General features: G+C 41.4%; 1 pseudogene; it reads left to right on the top strand.

The window, feature by feature from the left end:
* The first annotated feature begins 5,925 nt into the window (after positions 1 to 5,925).
* Positions 5,926 to 17,743, top strand: part of LOC107712010 (von Willebrand factor A domain-containing protein 7-like) — a 16,351-nt pseudogene continuing 4,533 nt past the window's right edge.

Genomic DNA, 17,743 nt, shown 5'->3' with positions numbered 1-17,743 from the left:
GTATAGGTAGTATTTATAAAGTTTTAGCTTTTAGTTTTGGATCTGTTTTTAGTTGTTTTAATACTACAATTGATTGCTTCTGTTGTCCTCATTTGTAAGTCGCTTTGGATAAAAGCGTCTGATAAATGACTAAATAAATATATATATTATATATAAACACACACACACAGTCAGGTCCATATACAGTCATGTGAAAAAAGTTAGGACACTATTGAATTCCATGGTTTTCTGTATCGGGGCATAGTAAAAAAAAATGTCTGGTCCTTGGCAGGTCTTAAATTTGAAAACTAAACCCACAAGACATATTGCACTGTCATTATTTACTAAAAATAATGCCAAAATAGAAAAGCCATGTGTGACAAAGTTAGGACGCGCTTACTGTTAACGTATACGGTGTGTTCCAAATGGGATATATCGCCCTCCGAAGGGCACTTCGGAGTGAAAACAATCATGGCCGCCATATTGAAGGGTCGTTCCAAACCAAAGTGCTCAAAACTGGCCGCTTCAAAGGGCCCTTCGGAATGAAGGATTTCGAAGGGTACAACTGATGGACACTTCGGGCTCCCATGATCCTTTGCATGATGACGGTGCCTCCGTGTGGTCAGAAGATGATGACGCTGAAGGGCACTTCAAGAAACAGTTGTTTGGTCCCCTACACCCTTCAACCCTTCGAAGCTCTCACTCCGGAGGGTAAACCCTTTGAAGGGATTAGGGCGTAGGGATGAGCCCTTCCGAATGGAACGCAGGGAGGAATTAAGAGGGTAAGTAGCAGTCAGGCACTGCTAATCAAATACCTTTGATTAACTGATCATCAGCAAGTGTGAGCACCTCTATAAAAGCAGAAGTTTTGGCGGTTTGCTGGTCTGGAGCCTTCAGGTGTGTGCTAACACAATACCAAGAAGGAAAGACATCAGCAATGATCTTAGAGAAGCAATTGTTGCTGCCATTAATCTGGGAAGAGTAATACAGCCATTTGCAAACAAATTGAAGTCCATCATTCCACAGAGATTAAGACAATTCACAAGTGGAAGACATTCAAACAGACCCCAATCCTCCCAGGAGTGGACATCCCAGCAAATTCACCCCAAGATCAGACCATGTAACGCTCAGAGAAATTGCAGAAAACCCAAGAACTTCACCGCAGACTCTACAGGCCTCAGTTATATGTTAAATGATAAAGTTAATGTCAGTACAATTAGAAAAATATGGGACAAGTATGGTATGTTTGGAAGGCTTGCCAGAAGAAAGCCTCATCTATCAAAAAACAAACAAACATGGCAGCACGGTTTAGATTTGCAAAGTTGCATCTGAACAAACTATAAGACTTCTAGAACAATGTCCTTTGAACAGACGAGACCAAAGTGGAGATGTTTGGCCATAATGCACAGCGTCACAATTGGTGAAATCCTAAAGAGCATATCAGCACAAACACCTCATTGCAAAAGTCACACATGCTGGTGGAGTGCTGATTATTTTGGGCTTGTTTTGAAGCCACAGGCCCTGGGCACCTCACAGTCATTGAGTCGACCATGAACTCCTCTATATACCAAAGTATTCTAGAGTCAAATGTGATGCCATCTGATCCGACAGCTAAAGCTTGGTCAAAATTGGGTCATGCAACAGGACAATGATCCCAAGCACACCAGCAAATCTACAACAGAACGGCTGAAAAGAAAAGAATCAAGGTGTTGCAATTGCCCAGTCAAAGTTCAGACCTCATCCTGACTGAAATGCTGCGGTGAGAGCTGTGCATATACAAATACCCACAAGCCTCAATAAACTGGAGCAACGTTGTAAAGAAGAGTGGGCCCAAATTCCTCCAGAACGATGTGAGAGACTGATAAAGTCATACAGAAAATTATTACTTCAAGTTATTGCTGCTAAAAGTGGATCTACAGGCAACTGAATCATAGGGTGTCCTAAGTTTGTCACACATGGCTTTTCCATCTTGGCTTTATGTCATGTGATGTTGTTCATCTGAGGATTTATTTTCCAAATTTTAAGACCTGCCAAAGACCAGATGATTTTTTTTATTATGCCCTGATAAAGACAACCATGGAATTCAGTAGGGTGTCCTAACTTTTTCACATGACTGTATACATGCACAATTTTTATTATTTTAGCTGTTGACCAAAGCATATTGAAGTTACAGTTATATAATGAATATGGAGCTTTAATTTGAGGGTATTCTCATCAAAATTGGAGGAAAGGTTAAGGAATTACAGCTCTTTAATATGTAGCACCCCCTTTTTCAAGGGACCATAAGTAATTGGACAATTGACTCAAAAGCTGTTTCATGGACAGATGTGGGCTATTATTTCTATATTTCTCTATAAATTAAGCAGGTAAAAGTCTGGAGTTGATTCTAAGTGTGCCATTTGCATTTGGAAGCGGTTGCTGTGAACCCACATCATGTGGTCAAAGGAGCTCTCCATACAAGTGAAACAGACAATTGTTAGGCTTCAAACAAAAAAAAAAAACATCAGAGAGATAGCAGGAACATCAGGAGGGGCCAAATAAACAGTTTGGTACATTCTGAGAAAAAAGAATGAACTAGTGAGCTCAGCAACATAAAAAGGCCTGGACCGCCCACAACGGACAACAGTGGTGGATGATTGGAGAATCCTCTCCATGGTAAAGAAAAACCCTTTCACTTTCATCCAGCCAAGTGAAGAACACTCTCCAGCAGGTACAGTAGGCGTGTCACTGTCAAAGCCAAACAAGGCCATCTAAAAGGCCATCCAAACAACTCAATATAACAAAGAGTGAAAAATTTAAGGGGGTCTGAATACTTTCCGTACCCACTGTAAATGGACGATGACCCAAAACACAGCAAAAGCAACCCAGGAGTTGTTGAAGGTAAAAAAGTGGAATATTCTGCAATGGCCAAGTCAATCTCCTGATTTCAACCTGATTGAGCATGAATTTCACTTGCTGAAGACAAAACTAAAGGCAGAAAGACCCACAAACAAACAACAACTGAAGTCAGCTGCAGTAAAGGCCTGGCAAAGCATCACAAAGGAGGAAACCCAGTCTCTGGTGATGTCCATGAGTTCCATGGAGAAGGCTTGGAACAGCTCATGATCCAAAGCATACAACATCATCTGTGAAACATGAGCAGTGTGATGGCATGAGCATGCATGGCTTCCAGTGGCACTGGGTTACTGGTGTTTATTGATGACGTGACAGAAGACAGAAGCAACCGGATGAATTCTGAAGTGTATAGGGTGCACTTCAATTTCATCTTGATTGTTTTATTTTTAGTTCTGTTCTGGTGACATACAGAGCTGAAATTATGAAATGTCATAAATGCAATGACATAATTAGTAGACACTCAAGTACTATAGAAACATATTAGCTGAGCTCCCACACATTTTTTTTAGATAATTATGGGCCATTATTCGAAGCATAAACCATAAGATATGTCCACCCTGTCATGGACATATACAGTATATTACTGTTAAATACATTTTCATTGCAAAATTAAGATGCAAATTATATTTTCTGAAAGGTATGATGTCCCTTTCCTAAACAGGGTTATTTGTTTGCTTTCAAATTATAAATACATAAAAGATTTTATGTAAATCATGTGTATTTAAAGAAACTCATACAATTCGCACGTGTATTTTTTCTTATTTGGAGAAAACTGTGATGTTTGGATGCAGTTTTTTGTTTGCATGTTACTGGCTCTACACCTAGCTATTGAACACATTATGTAGATATGATTGAATTATTATTTAAAATATTATTGTAAAATATCAAGATGACAGGGTAGACCAGCACATGACAGGGTGGACACATAATGCAGAACACGCAAATCATGATAAACTATGACAATGAAACATTTATTCAACTTCTTAAAAAAATGTAAAAATAATAATAAATAATATAATTACATCCCCAATCACATTGATATACCCCCCCCATATTAACTACAAATTAATGCTATGTACATTTTGGACCAATGACAGGGTGGACATTTTGAGCTTCAATTAGCATATTAGCTCACAAAAAACTGTGACTAGCTAAATACTGTAGTAGCACTTCTGTTATTGCCTCCTTATGATATATGTTGTATTCCTCATATGTAAGTTGCTTTGGATAAAAGAGTCTAAATGTATAAATGTAAATGTAATGTAAATTGAATCTGGGTGTTTTCTTCAAAGAGGCAAGAAAGGGAGTTCCATTTCAAATTAGAGGGCAAAATAAAAATAATATAAAGAAAAAGAATAATGAGTAAGAAAACCTGGGGGGAAAAGGTTAAAAACAATAACTAAATAGAAATCCTAATCAATCTGTTTTTTTTTTCACACATTTAACCTATACTTACTTACCACATCACAATTTTTTTTCCCTATACGTCACCATTTTCTTAAAAAATAGGGACCATCAGACCATTAAAAGCTTTTTTATTATATGACTTCTGAATTTTTGTCTGAACCTTTCTAAAACAAGCAGATTGTGGGGAAAGTCAAACGTTTTTCTCAGGTGAAGCTGCATTCTTATGTGGTATTTAAACTTTTTTTTTTTTTCTGAGGACCGACTGGCACATCCTGATTTTGCAGGCGTGCTCCCGTGTCAGCATGTTTTGGTCATGTAGGCTATAACCCAAACCTTATCATAACCTAACTAGAGGGCAATTAATTCCATAACCCTTCCCAAGCCTAACTCTAACATCTCTAACAGCCCTGACTGGTTGTCAAAAATGTTGTTCCAGGACCAAAAATGTAACAGGATCCTTCTTTTGACCAGCAAGGTGTGGGTGTTGAAATCAGTCTTCATTCTAGCACTGTATCTATTTACAAAAGGTGGGGATTATGCAAAGTATGGGTTACTTTCATTTTTGCTCCCTTTTTGGTCCAATTCATGTTCAGCACTCTTTATTTAGGGGGTTTGTATATCATAATTAGTCGGTGTGGACTCATTTTGTAGATATTACACGTAGGTAGTTTATTTATTTATTTTATTATATTTTTATGAAAAGCATATAGTCTAATGATGTTTAAAATGGTAACAGGATGTCTTTAAGTTTTATCATTTATGCAATCACTTACTTGCCTGCGACATTAATGTGTGACGTGTAAAAGGATATGTATATATATATATATATATATACAAACGGAGCCTGCAAATACATTATACTCAAGCAAAGTCTACAGCAAGGTAATACAATCTAAAGAAATTCATAGAAATATAGAAATGTACCACTCAATTACTAGATTACATTTTGTATTTTAAAATTTAAAATTTAAAATAAAATCAAACATTAAATAATAGTTTTAAGTATAGGCTTATTCTTCTTGCTGTTCCATTTGTCTACTCACCTGACAGCTGTTACACTTTCTTTCAACCAGCTCTGTTAGCATTGAAAAGGAAAATTCCGTAACCTTACTCACTCTCCTGTCATTAAAATCTGTATGACTTTCTTTTGTGAAACAACAACAAAAAAAAGTTATCATACACTTTCATTATACTGAAAAATACTGTTATATTCTGTATAGCTACGCAGTATAGTGTTGTATTCTTTGAAATTTAATTTTGTTTTGCATGAAAGAAAAAATCACAAATGTTTATGGTGATTTTTTTTTGTTAAATCTGAGATTCATTATGACCTAAAATTGATGTCATAAGGAAAAATCCAGTTTGTGTGTTGTTAGGGCTATCACTTTCACTTTCAAAATGTATTGTTCTGAAGAGACAGCTTGTTGTTTAGACAGCAGCATACATATATGCAAACGCAATTAAACACAATGAATGGAAACATTTCATTATAGAGACACCTAAGAGGACTTGAGACACTATTCACAAGGGTTTTGTTATAGAGACAAAAAGAAGAAAAGTAGGCTAATGAAATATTTCATTAAAACTTCATACACAATGAATTAATTCCCATTATTAATTTTCTCACAGCTGTCGTGAACAGTCATGGTTTCACTGGTTGTAGTGGCTGTATTTCTCCTCCAGGGGGCTCTATTTCAGCCCCCTCAAGCGGCAGCATTCAAAATCTTCCCTGCCGATGGATCCCTCACCCATCAACAAATCACTGAGGCAGCTTTCCTCCAAAAGATGGCGGAAGTGTGTCGTGATGTAGCCACTGCCCGGGGCAAAGACTTTAGCTACCCGTAAGATGTAAAATTTTGATAGATAGATAGATAGATAGATTATTTTATTTATTTATTTGGGAACTTCGTATTACAAATTAGCATACTAAACCAGAACTAACATATTATTGTATAATGTCATGAAGATTGGCATTTATAAGTGGGCTTATTTATATTCGTATTAATTTCACACAGATTTTAAGTTCATCCAAAAATGAAAATTAGCCCACGATTACTCACCCTCAAGGCATCCTAGGTGTATATGACTTTCTTCTTTCAGACGAATCCAGTCGGCATTATATTAAATATGTCCTGGCTCTTCCAAGCTTTATAATGGCAGTGGGTAGGTGTTTTTGTTTAACAGTCCAAAAGAAGTCCAATAAAGTGCATCCATCCATAATAAAAAGTGCCTCACTCACATGGCTCTGGAGGGTCAATAAAGGCCTCCTCCAGCGAATCAAAATATCCATAATTAAAACATTATAAACTGTTTTCTCTAGCTTGCGCTAACTGTCGTACTCACAAGCCATTCCGGGCGGATGACGTAGGACATATGCGTAGTGCAATGCGCCACTGAAAATATGCTAGTCTTGCGAAAACCAACTTTTGTTTACAGGAGCAAAGGAAGCAAAGTTTCCTTACTTTAGCAAAGGAAAACTAGTCTCCTCTTGGCTTGTATCGAATTCCTCTAACATTTTTCTTTACAAATTCTCATTTTGTACTTCTAATTCGTGACAAGTGTTTTGTTTTGCTCTCTCCTCCGTGCTTCCGCGTTCATCACTTCTCACTGGTGCATACGCTACGCATATGTCCTACGTCATCCGCCCCGTAAGTTCACCCAAAAATGAAAATTAGGCTGTGTTTCACTCACCCCCGAGGCATCCTTAGGTGTATATGACTTTCTTCTTTCAGACGAATCCAGTCGGCGTTATATTAAATATGTCCTGGCTCTTCCAAGCTTTATAATGGCAGTGGGTAGGTGTTTTTGTTTAACAGTCCAAAAGAAGTCCAATAAAGTGCATCCATCCATAATAAAAAGTGCCTCACTCACATGGCTCTGGAGGGTCAATAAAGGCCTCCTCCAGCGAATCAAAATATCCATAATTAAAACATTATAAACTGTTTTCTCTAGCTTGCGCTAACTGTCGTACTCACAAGCCATTCCGGGCGGATGACGTAGGACATATGCGTAGTGCAATGCGCCACTGAAAATATGCTAGTCTTGCGAAAACCAACTTTTGTTTACAGGAGCAAAGGAAGCAAAGTTTCCTTACTTTAGCAAAGGAAAACTAGTCTCCTCTTGGCTTGTATCGAATTCCTCTAACATTTTTCTTTACAAATTCTCATTTTGTACTTCTAATTCGTGACAAGTGTTTTGTTTTGCTCTCTCCTCCGTGCTTCCGCGTTCATCACTTCTCACTGGTGCATACGCTACGCATATGTCCTACGTCATCCGCCCCGGAACGGCTTGTATGTATGACAGTAAGCACAAGCTAGACGGTTTATAATGTTTTAAATATGGATATTTTTCTTACAAAAATGCACGCTTTATTGGACTTCTTATGGACTGTTGAACAAAAACACCCACCCACTGCCATTATAAAGCTTGGAAGAGCCAGGACATTTTTAATATGCTTTAACTCTGTTTGGATTTGTCTGAAAGACCGATATTTGCCCCCTGTTTCTCAACACTGGAAAAAAAGTGGATACTGCAGGATTTGTTAGCAGACCATTTGTGCATAACTGCTTGAGGCTGTCTACACTGAATGCAACAAAGTGACCAATGCAAATCATTTCAAAATTGTGTAAGTACGTCAGAAATAGAGTGAGGGATCAGTTTACTGTAGGGAATTTGGCGTGTCGTGCCACGTCGCATCCAATGTAAACAGCATCACTAATTATAATCACTATGAGATCAAATTGTTGACTGGGAAGTTTTGTTTACTGTTACAAACTAGGTTACAGAATTCATAAATGCAAATTTTCTGAAAATTTTAATGCTAATTCTTTTCTTCCACTCCTCACCTCCAGATCAACAGCAAACTCACTGCAACTACCGTCCAGAGAGCATGCTCAAGTTCATATTCTCATCTATTAAAACTATCCACTTTTAATCTAGCTATTATTCAGACTTCCCTTAGCAATGCAGCTGTGGATGGAAATCAGTTAAGTACTGCTCATCATTTTGATAATGAAGATTTCAAAAATGGACGGGACCTCATCACACAGGGCATAGCTGCTGTGAAAGCCAGCATCAAAAAGGGAAACTATTTGTCTGCCCGCTCCAGTCTTGGGGCCGTATGTCATACTTTACAGGTATGTTAGTTCTGGCGACCATACCGGGACTGTGAACTGAACTGAGAACATTTTTTCTGTTAAGAACGATGTAACAAACATATGTGTTATGTGTGCAGGATTTCTATAGCCACAGTAACTGGGTGGAACTGGGAAGCACTGCTCCTTTCAGCACCCTGATCAAACCTGAACGTCCTCTGGACAATCTAGCAGGTACTGTAGTCTTTTCTGAAGTAATTTTTTTGTATTCATCTCAAAATTAAGTTCCTCAGTCACTTCATTTATTTACTATTGCTCACCTATGCTAAATAAAAAATGTGTCACACTTTAAATATTGTGTAAATTTACCACTTTCTGTACCATATATATGGATGACTGGATGTCTCTAGGTCCCAAAACAAAAACATGTAAAAGCTGTGTTGGAGAAGACTGCAGTGACAACATTGTCCCAGAGGTACTGCAGCAGAAGATATTAACATCCGGATATTTCCGCTTGTTTTCCTCAACCAAACCTGCAGGTAAGAAAGCTTAGTATCTCATGTGTTAGCACTGGTAGGTGTTTTGGTTTTCAGGTCAAATATGATATGTCATCTTACTTTACTTTCCCTATCTGTCGTTCACTACGAGTTATGTCGTGATGACATTAGGGGTTTACTTGGGAACCCCAATCATCTCTGATTTAAAGAGAAAATGCCAATGAAATTTACCTAGTGGATTTTGCATGCTGAGCCATTCCCCATGTATACGGGTATAAAGACAGGTGCATCCACTCATTCAGATTTTTGCTTCGGAGCCAAGTGGTTGTATGAAAGCTGTTATAATCCACAAAGCCTTTCATCTGCTGTGTGTCTGAGAGCTGTTCTGGTTGGCGGTACAGCGTGAAGAGCACCCGATTCTCCTGGGTGCTTCAACTTAAAGAGCAGTTTCTCTAAAAGATGCCGTGCTGTCCGTGTCCTCTTGGTTGCGGTCATTTCCTGTCCTCTGATGACGGCCACGAGCGCTGTCTTCCGTGTCTGGGCATACATCCAAAGCCACTAGAAGGCAAGCCTGCAACCTTTAGCCAAAAAAATGTAACGGCTAATGCTAACACTTCCGCTTTGGCAGTAAGTGGGAAAGGAGACCAGAGGCCGTTTTTTTTATGGATGTCAATGGAGGAGAGGCTTCACTACGCTGAATAATAAGCAGAAAAATAAGCTTTTTTAGAGGAAACGGCTTATTATTTAATGAATCGACAGCCTATCTGCTAATCTTCAACATGTTTTACACTAAACAAAACTTTTGGATTTAACAATTTTTAGAGATTACCATGAAAAAAATGCTGTTTTATAAGAGAAGCCAATGACTTTTTGCAACAGGTGGGATTCAGCTTACGGCAATTCTCATTCCTATGGTATCCGTAAACGGCAACTCTGACTGAAATTCAACGACGTCAAGGCTGTAATGTGATTGGTAAGGCACACGTGATCAAAGTTAGCGTTACGCTTTCTCCAATAGTAAGTAATACAGACTCTCTCATCTCCCTATAGTAAGACAATATCTGATACGGCACGCTGAAGACACTTCGCGAATGGTTCATGTCATCGCACTGCGAGCACATGACCATGGCAATGCTGCGATCGCATTTCTACTTTCTTAAAGGGAAAGTAAGAGATCCCTCTGTCACTACCCGTTCTGGTTTCTCTGCCACAAGCAGAGGACCGCCGGCTAGTGCTCTGGGAGATCTGAGGGTTACAGTAAGAGCCTCTCTGCTGGACCTCTTACTCTTCCTGCAGTGCTTGTCCTGTGCGGCTCCCGGATGATTCTGCTGGCCTGCTTCACGGTGGCCCCAGCGTTTCATTCGGTGCACTGCCTGAGGATCAGATGTCAATAGCAGCATCGGGGGATGGGCTATCGTCCTCTGAGGAAGAAGATTTGGTGGGGCTGCTTTTCTCGGGTGTCAAGCCACCTCTGCCCTGCATGCCATGGCTATCCTGCTGGTCCACCAAGCCAAGGCACTAAAACGATTGTACGAGGGTAGTACCGACCCAAGGTTGATGCAGGAGCTGTGCACGGCGACTGACTTCGCTCTCTGGGCGACGAAAGTCATGGCGCAGTCCCTCGGGAAAGCTATGACCCCATTAGTGGTCCAAGAGAGGCATCTCAGGCTCAACCTGGTCGAGATGAGAGACGTTGGCTGTCCCTGTCTCCCTGTGTCTTTACGAAGGTCATGGAGGGTGCCTTTGCCCAGTTACGGGAAGTGGGCATCAGGATCCTCAACTGACTCGATCTCGATGACTGGCTCATCATGGCTCAGTTGCGAGAACAGTTGTGTGATCACAGGGAACTGGTGCTCCGGCACCTCAGCCAGTTGGGGCTTTGGGTCAACTGGGAAAAAAGCAAGCTCTCCCCTGTGCAGAGAATCTCTTTTCTCGGTATGGAGTTAGACTCAGTGAGTATGAGGGCGCATCTCAACAACGAGCACACCCAGTCCGCGCTGAACTGTTCCTTCAGAGTTCCTTCAGAGGCAGGACAGTGGTACCACTGAAAAACTTTCAAAGGCTCCTGGAGCATATGGCACCCGCAGCCGCAGTCACGCCGCTTGGATTGCTTCATAAGAGACCACTTCAGCACTGGTTACACTCCTGAGTCCCGAGATGGGCATGGCGCCGTGGTACACTTCGCGTGACCATCACGCCGATGTGTTGCCGTTCATTCAACCCCTGGACAGACCTTGTCTTTCTGCGAGCCAGAGTGCCCTTAGAACAAGTGTCTCGGCATGTCGTTGTCACAACGGATGCCTCCAGCACGGACTGGGGCGTTACATGCAACAGGCAGGTAGCCTCAGGGCTCTGGACAGGGCCTCGACTGCTTTGGCACATCAACTGCCTAGAGTTGCTGGCAGTGCTACTAGCCTTGTGGCGGTTCTGGCCGCTGCTGCTTGGCAAGCACATGTTGGTCCGCACAGACAGCAGTGCGACTGTTTCGTACATTGACCGGCAGGGTTGTCTACAATCACGTCGCATGTCACAACTTGCCCACCATGTCCTCCTCTGGAGTCAGACGCGGCTCAAGTCACTGCTACTGTCCACATTCCGGGGGAGCTTAATCGTGAGGGCTGATGCGCTCTCACGACAGCTCACTTTCCCTGGACAATGGCGACTCCATCCCCAAGGGGGGATGACAAGGACAAGGAAGAGGTCCTGCTGGTTGCGCCGTACTGGCCCACCCGGACCTGGTTTTCGGAACTCACGCTCCTCGCAACATCCCCTTCCCTGGTGCATCCCCCTGAGGAAGGACCTCCTTTTTCAGGGGCTGGGCACCATTGGCACCTGCGTCCAGATCTCTAGAACCCCTATGTGTGGCTCCTGGATGGGACACGGCAGACCTAAGTGATCTGCCACCGGCAGTGGAAGACACTGTCACTCAGGCCAAAGCCCTCTTTACGAGGCGAGCTTTTGCCTTGAAGTGGAGTCTGTTTGCGAATTGGTGTTCTTCTCGTCGAGAAGACCCCCGGAGATGCCTGATTATGGTCATGCTTTCTTTCCTCCAAGAGAGGTTGGAACATAGACTGTCACCCTCCACCTTAAAGGTGTATGTCGCTGCTATCGCAGCACATCATGATGCAGTGGATGGCCGGTCCTTGGGTAAGCATGACCTGATCACTAGGTTCCTGAGGGGTTCCAGAAGGTTAAATCTTCCTAGGTCACCCCTGGTGTCCTCCTGGGACCTCTCTATCGTCCTGGCTGGAATTCAGAGGGGTACCTCTGAGCTGCTGGATTGAGTCGAGCTTAAGTTCCTGTCTGCTAAGACAGCACTCCTGACCACGCTCACTTCCATCAAGAGGGTCGGGGACCTCCAAGCATTTTCGGTAAGCGAAGAGTGCCTTGTGTTTGGGCCGGCCTACTCTCATGTTGTCCTGAGACCCCGGTCTGGATATGTGCCCAAGGTTCCCACCACGCCCTTTCACAATCAGGTGGTGAACCTGCAAGCACTGCCCTCGGAGGAAGGCCTTGGCGTTGCTGTCTCCTGTAAGAGCATTGTGCAAATACGTGGACCGAACCCAGAGCTTCAGAAGCTCTGAGCAGCTCTTTGTCTGCTACGGAGGTCAGCAAAAAGGGAAGGCTGTCTCCAAGCAGAGGCTGGCCCTCTGGATAGTGGATGCCATTGCCTTGACGTACCAATTCCAAGGCAATTCCAACATGTCCCCTGGGGGTGAGGGCTCACTCCACATGGAGTGTTGCCTCCTCCTATGCGCTGGCGCACGGCGATTCTCTGGCAGACATATGTAGAGCTGCGGGCTGGGCGACACCGAACACCTTCGCAAGATTCTACAGTCTTCACTTTGAGCCGGTTTCTTCCTGTGTGTTGGGTAACAGGTAATTGGTGGAAAGGACTGGCCAGTGTCAAACTTGCCGCGCCATTCCCCCTCACCCGGGGATGCGAGCGCATTTTTCCCCCTCCAGTACAGTTCCCCGGATGGCGAACCCTGGTTGATTATCCTCCAACACCCCTGGCAGTCAGACTTGGCGAAGCAGTCTGATGCCAGGCCCAGTATCGGTGTTAGCATGCCCGGGACCCCGGTCAGTCCCTGTACTGGGCTAGGTGTCCATATGGCTTGATTCCCTGCGGGTGAGCCTATATGTGTATTCTTCCATGGTAAGGTTTCCCTCTCAATGAACCCATGTCTTCCCCTTGACAGACCATTCTGTCAGTCTCTGCTGGCAGTCGTTCCATCCCTACTTTCAGGTAGGACCTGCCTTAGAGACCCATTCCATATGAAGTACTGCCCCTTTGGTCAGTCCATATCAGTGTCTCCACATGATACCTCCCTACGGGTAGGATGTGGCCTCCGTAGCACCCTTCCCCTTGCAAGGCTCGCTCCCCCATCGTTATTGCAAAAACTGATAACAACAAATAGGAAAGATCTGATCGCAAATCTTTCACTGAAGGTTGAAATCCTTTCTGTTAAGAATTTTTTTGTGGATGGAACAGCAGCATGGCTATCTCCAATGATGTACTACCTTTTTGGTCCCCGCGGGTGCCAAGGTCAGTGAATTTGCGCCGAGATGTTGGGAAGGTTACGACCTGTGCGCAGCATTTGTCTGACACACTGAGGCTTGTCAACACTTGCGGCGCCACAGGGTTGTGACAGTGTTCGGGTTGTGGCACTTTCCATTGACCCCTAATATCGTCACGGCATAATTCGTAGTGACCAACAGATAACGAACCTCTCGGTTACGAATGTAACCCTCGTTCCCTGATGGAGGGAACAGAGACGTTATGTCCCCATGCCACAACCTCGAACCATCGCTGATTGCCAGGGACACGTTCTCGGCTCCTCAGCATAAAACCTGGATGAGTGGATGCACCTGTCGCCTCTTTATACCCATATGCACGGGGAGTGGCTCAGCATGCAAAATCCACTAGCCAAATTTCATTTGTTTTTTTCTCTTAAAATCAGAGATGATTGGGGCTCCCAAGTAAACCCCTAATGTCGTCACGACATAACGTCTCCATTCCCTCCATTAGGGAACGAGGGCTTATATACGTATATACGTAACCGAGACATACTGAAGAATGAAGTTTTTATTCTCCGAACTGGACACTTGATTTGTTTGATTCTGAGAGTAGAGAGAAGCTGACTCTCTAAACACTTTTTTTTCAACAACATTTCCATGAAAATTGTGTCTGTCAGGCAAATGTAGCCATGGCGGCTTTTTTGACAGGACTAGTTCAAGAGAACCCACTGGAGGCATCAATAAGGATGACATCAGCTCAAGTCATGGTTTCCTTCATAAGCGTGCTGCTGAAATGGCCATCAGAGCTACTATGGAACTGCTGGAAGACATCCGACTGGCCACAGGCAATGTAGCCTTTCTTCGGTATGATGTTTCAAAACCTGTATGATTTTGATTCTTTCGAGGAACACAAACTTTTTTATTTTATTTTTTTTAGAAAAAATGTCCATACTGTACATTCTTCATTCAATAAATGGAAATAGAGCTAACTGTTTAATTTTTCATTCCCCCTCTCTCTCTTTTTAGATTGATGGGCCTCACTCAGGCTTCAGTTCTGGCTTTTGTGTTTGACACCACCGGCAGTTTGTCTAATTACATTGAAGTGTTCAATAGGGTGTGCTTCAGTGTCATAGACAGCAGGAGAGGAACATCAGAGGAACCTTCAGAATATGTTCTAGTCACATTTAATGACCAGGGTACATCTATTGTGCTTAAAATATAACACATTTCAAATTGTTTCAGGGCCACTGCTGGTTAAATTGGTTTTCCTTCATAGTTTGATGATATGAATAGTTTGGTAACTATGAATATGGAATGGTTGTTGGTGCTACGCAGCAGGTGAGAGGAGACTCAACAGACTAATTCAAACTCATAGATAGGAAACAGTTCAGTTCAGTTGAGAACAGAAAAAGTGAAGCTACAGTGGGCTCACCAAAATTCCACCAAGATTGGAAAAACATCGCCTGTTTTGATGAGTCTCGATTTCTGCTGTGACATTCAGATTGTAGGTCAGAATTTTATACATGTGAGATACATGGGCCAGGCACATTTTATGTTTAAAATGCGCTGTTCTTGGTCTCTGTAATGTGTGTGTTTCTGATGACAGATTCTGGACCTCTAATGCGGACTGGAAATGCAGACACATTCAAAGAATATATTAATTCCCTTTTAGCATCTGATGGTGGAAACTTCTCAGATATGTGCCTGTCATCACTCCTGGTGTGTGTGTGTGTGTGTTCTTTTATATAAAGATAGTTATGAAGTGATTATAATCTCAAAAGTTCGTTTTTGTTCTGTTTCGTTGTTTCATGGATATAGTTGACACTGACACAAACCCCTCCATCATCAGACATTTTTGTTTTCACTGATGCTGCAGCAAAGGACCCAGAATTAAAAAGCACAGTTGAGGCCATGATGGAAAGCACCAAGTCAACAGTGAGTGTCTGCTTGAACTACTTGATTTGTTACTTCAGTTATGTAACACGTCTTATTTTCTACAAACAGATTTCATTTTAGTTAACATTAGTTAATGCATTAGGTATCATAAATCAACACCGAACAATAATACATAAAGCATGCACGAATCATGATTAAGAAATGCTGTAAAAATGGTTAATTGCTAGTTCATGATACATAATGCATTAACTAATGTTAGCAAATTGAACCTTATTGTAAAGTGTACATTCAGTGCTGGGTAGTAAATGATTATATGTAATCTGGATTATGTAGTCAGATTTCAAAAATTTGTTATACTTTATTTTAAGGTGTCCTTTTTCCAGTGTAGTTATACATTTAAGTACTGAGTAATATTAATTAACTACATGTACTTACTATATGGTTAGGGTTAGAATAAGGGTTTGGCTTAGGGTTACTTGCATGTAATTATTCATAATTTATTGTCATTATAATAGTAAGTACTGTACATGTAACATGTATAACAAGGACACCTTAAAATAAAGTGTTACCAAAAAATGTATTACTTGTAATTAGATTATATTTCATTTTCAGATACTCGTAATCAGACTACAGTTACTTTTTTATTGATTACATGATTGCATATTATTCACACAACAGCAATAAATTATTCATAATTGATTGATTCTCCCTAATTTTTTTTTTTTTTTTCATTAAACTCAAACTCCAGGCAGTTCCTTCACAAAACCCAGTTTGGGAAATCATTATATAATGTTTAATGCACTTTGCACTTCATGTTTTTAATAACAACAAATGGAATATTTTTTCTTTCTCTTTGTATTTTAGTACAAGATTCTCCTATTTAAATCAATGTGATGGATGTGGTAATCAAAAGTAATCTAAAAGTAATCTAAAATTAGTCTGATTATATTACCTAAAATGTCTAATGTAATGGATTACGTTAATGACTACAGTTTTGTCACGTAATTTGGAATCAGTAATGGACTACAACTTGTAAGTAATCTACCTATGCAGCTCTGTGAACATTTTAACTATTTTCTCTCTTCCTCCCACCATCCAGGTCAACTTCCTGCTTACAAGCTCCTTCTCATTGCCTAGTGAAAAGGATGTCTTGCCAACAAGATTAATGTCTCTGTCAGACATACAGTAGTACAGAGACCTGGCCCATGTTTCTGGTGGACAGACCATAGAGGTCACAAACACTACATTGTCTCAGGTCACTTCAGTCATTAAAAGGATGTAATCATCGCTGACCTGGTAAGTTCTAACAATGCTTTGAGCTCAATATATCAACTCCTATCATCACTATTATAAATAGATGTCATTTATAATGTACTGTAAGTATAAATTTGCATCATGCAACCAATCTTATCCTAAGCTAAATGCTTTGTTACTGTTTTGTGCTGTTCTTGGAAATAATTGTTTCCCAAATGTGTTTCTTGAAGGTGACTGTTCTTCAGATAAAGAGAAATTCATTCAAGGCAGAAAACTTTTCTTTTGTGTTGGATCCAACTCTGTCCAATGTGATAGTGTATCTCAATGGAGATCTTCTAGTCTTTACCCTCTACAGCCCTACAGGTGAGCTAGCATATCTCTGACCAGAATGTGTTTTTCTGTGCTTAATCATCCAGGTCGCTCATACTTGTGTAACAGATAAACAGTGTGATTCAGGTTGTGTCTGTCACGTTTTGTTTGTGTTTTTCAGTTTTTTGGACTGTTAGTTGTATGTTCAAATATTCTGTATTGAGTTCCTGTTTCTTTAGTTGCCTTGTTCAGCTCTCATTATCTTAATGTAGTTGTCCATTCCTGTCAACACTGATGTTAAATTGGTGTTGTACTCAGGGCCGGATTTACGCATAGGCACTCTAGGCACGTGCCTATGCTCGCTCGTCCAGGGGGGCCCAAACACAATGAAGAGATATATAATATTTTTTGTTATATATGGGCTGTCTACAACAGTAAAAGAACCAAAACCCCAGAAGACATTGAGCAAATAAATATAACAAGCAATAGGGTAAAAAATGACAACTATTTCTCTGTTTTCCACCTTTTTATGCATGGAAATCACGCTTTCTTTCTCCCGTTCTCTCTCACAGACACACACAGTGCAGACACATGGAGACGCAGACAGAAACTTGTTCTTAGCGCTGCGCGAATTTATCAGTAAAATAGTTTTGCACCTGAAAAACTACATGACATTTCTCAGTATCGAGGTTCTTGAAGCAGTTCAACTTAAAGATTCGCTATTAGTAGATGCTGCAGCTGAACACTGTTGAGAGACGCACAGACGCAGGTATTCACGCGCTTAATCTCTCTCTCTCTCGCTCTCTCTCTCTCTCGCTCTCTCGCTCTCTCTCTCTCTCTCTCTCTCTCTCATAACTACATTAGACTGCATTAATAACTGCATTAGCCTGC

The sequence above is a fragment of the Sinocyclocheilus rhinocerous genome, unplaced genomic scaffold, assembly GCF_001515625.1.
Source record: "Sinocyclocheilus rhinocerous isolate Xijiao unplaced genomic scaffold, SAMN03320098_v1.1 scaffold658, whole genome shotgun sequence".
Lineage (NCBI taxonomy): Eukaryota > Metazoa > Chordata > Actinopteri > Cypriniformes > Cyprinidae > Sinocyclocheilus > Sinocyclocheilus rhinocerous.
This window is presented reverse-complemented; position numbering and strand designations above follow the sequence as displayed.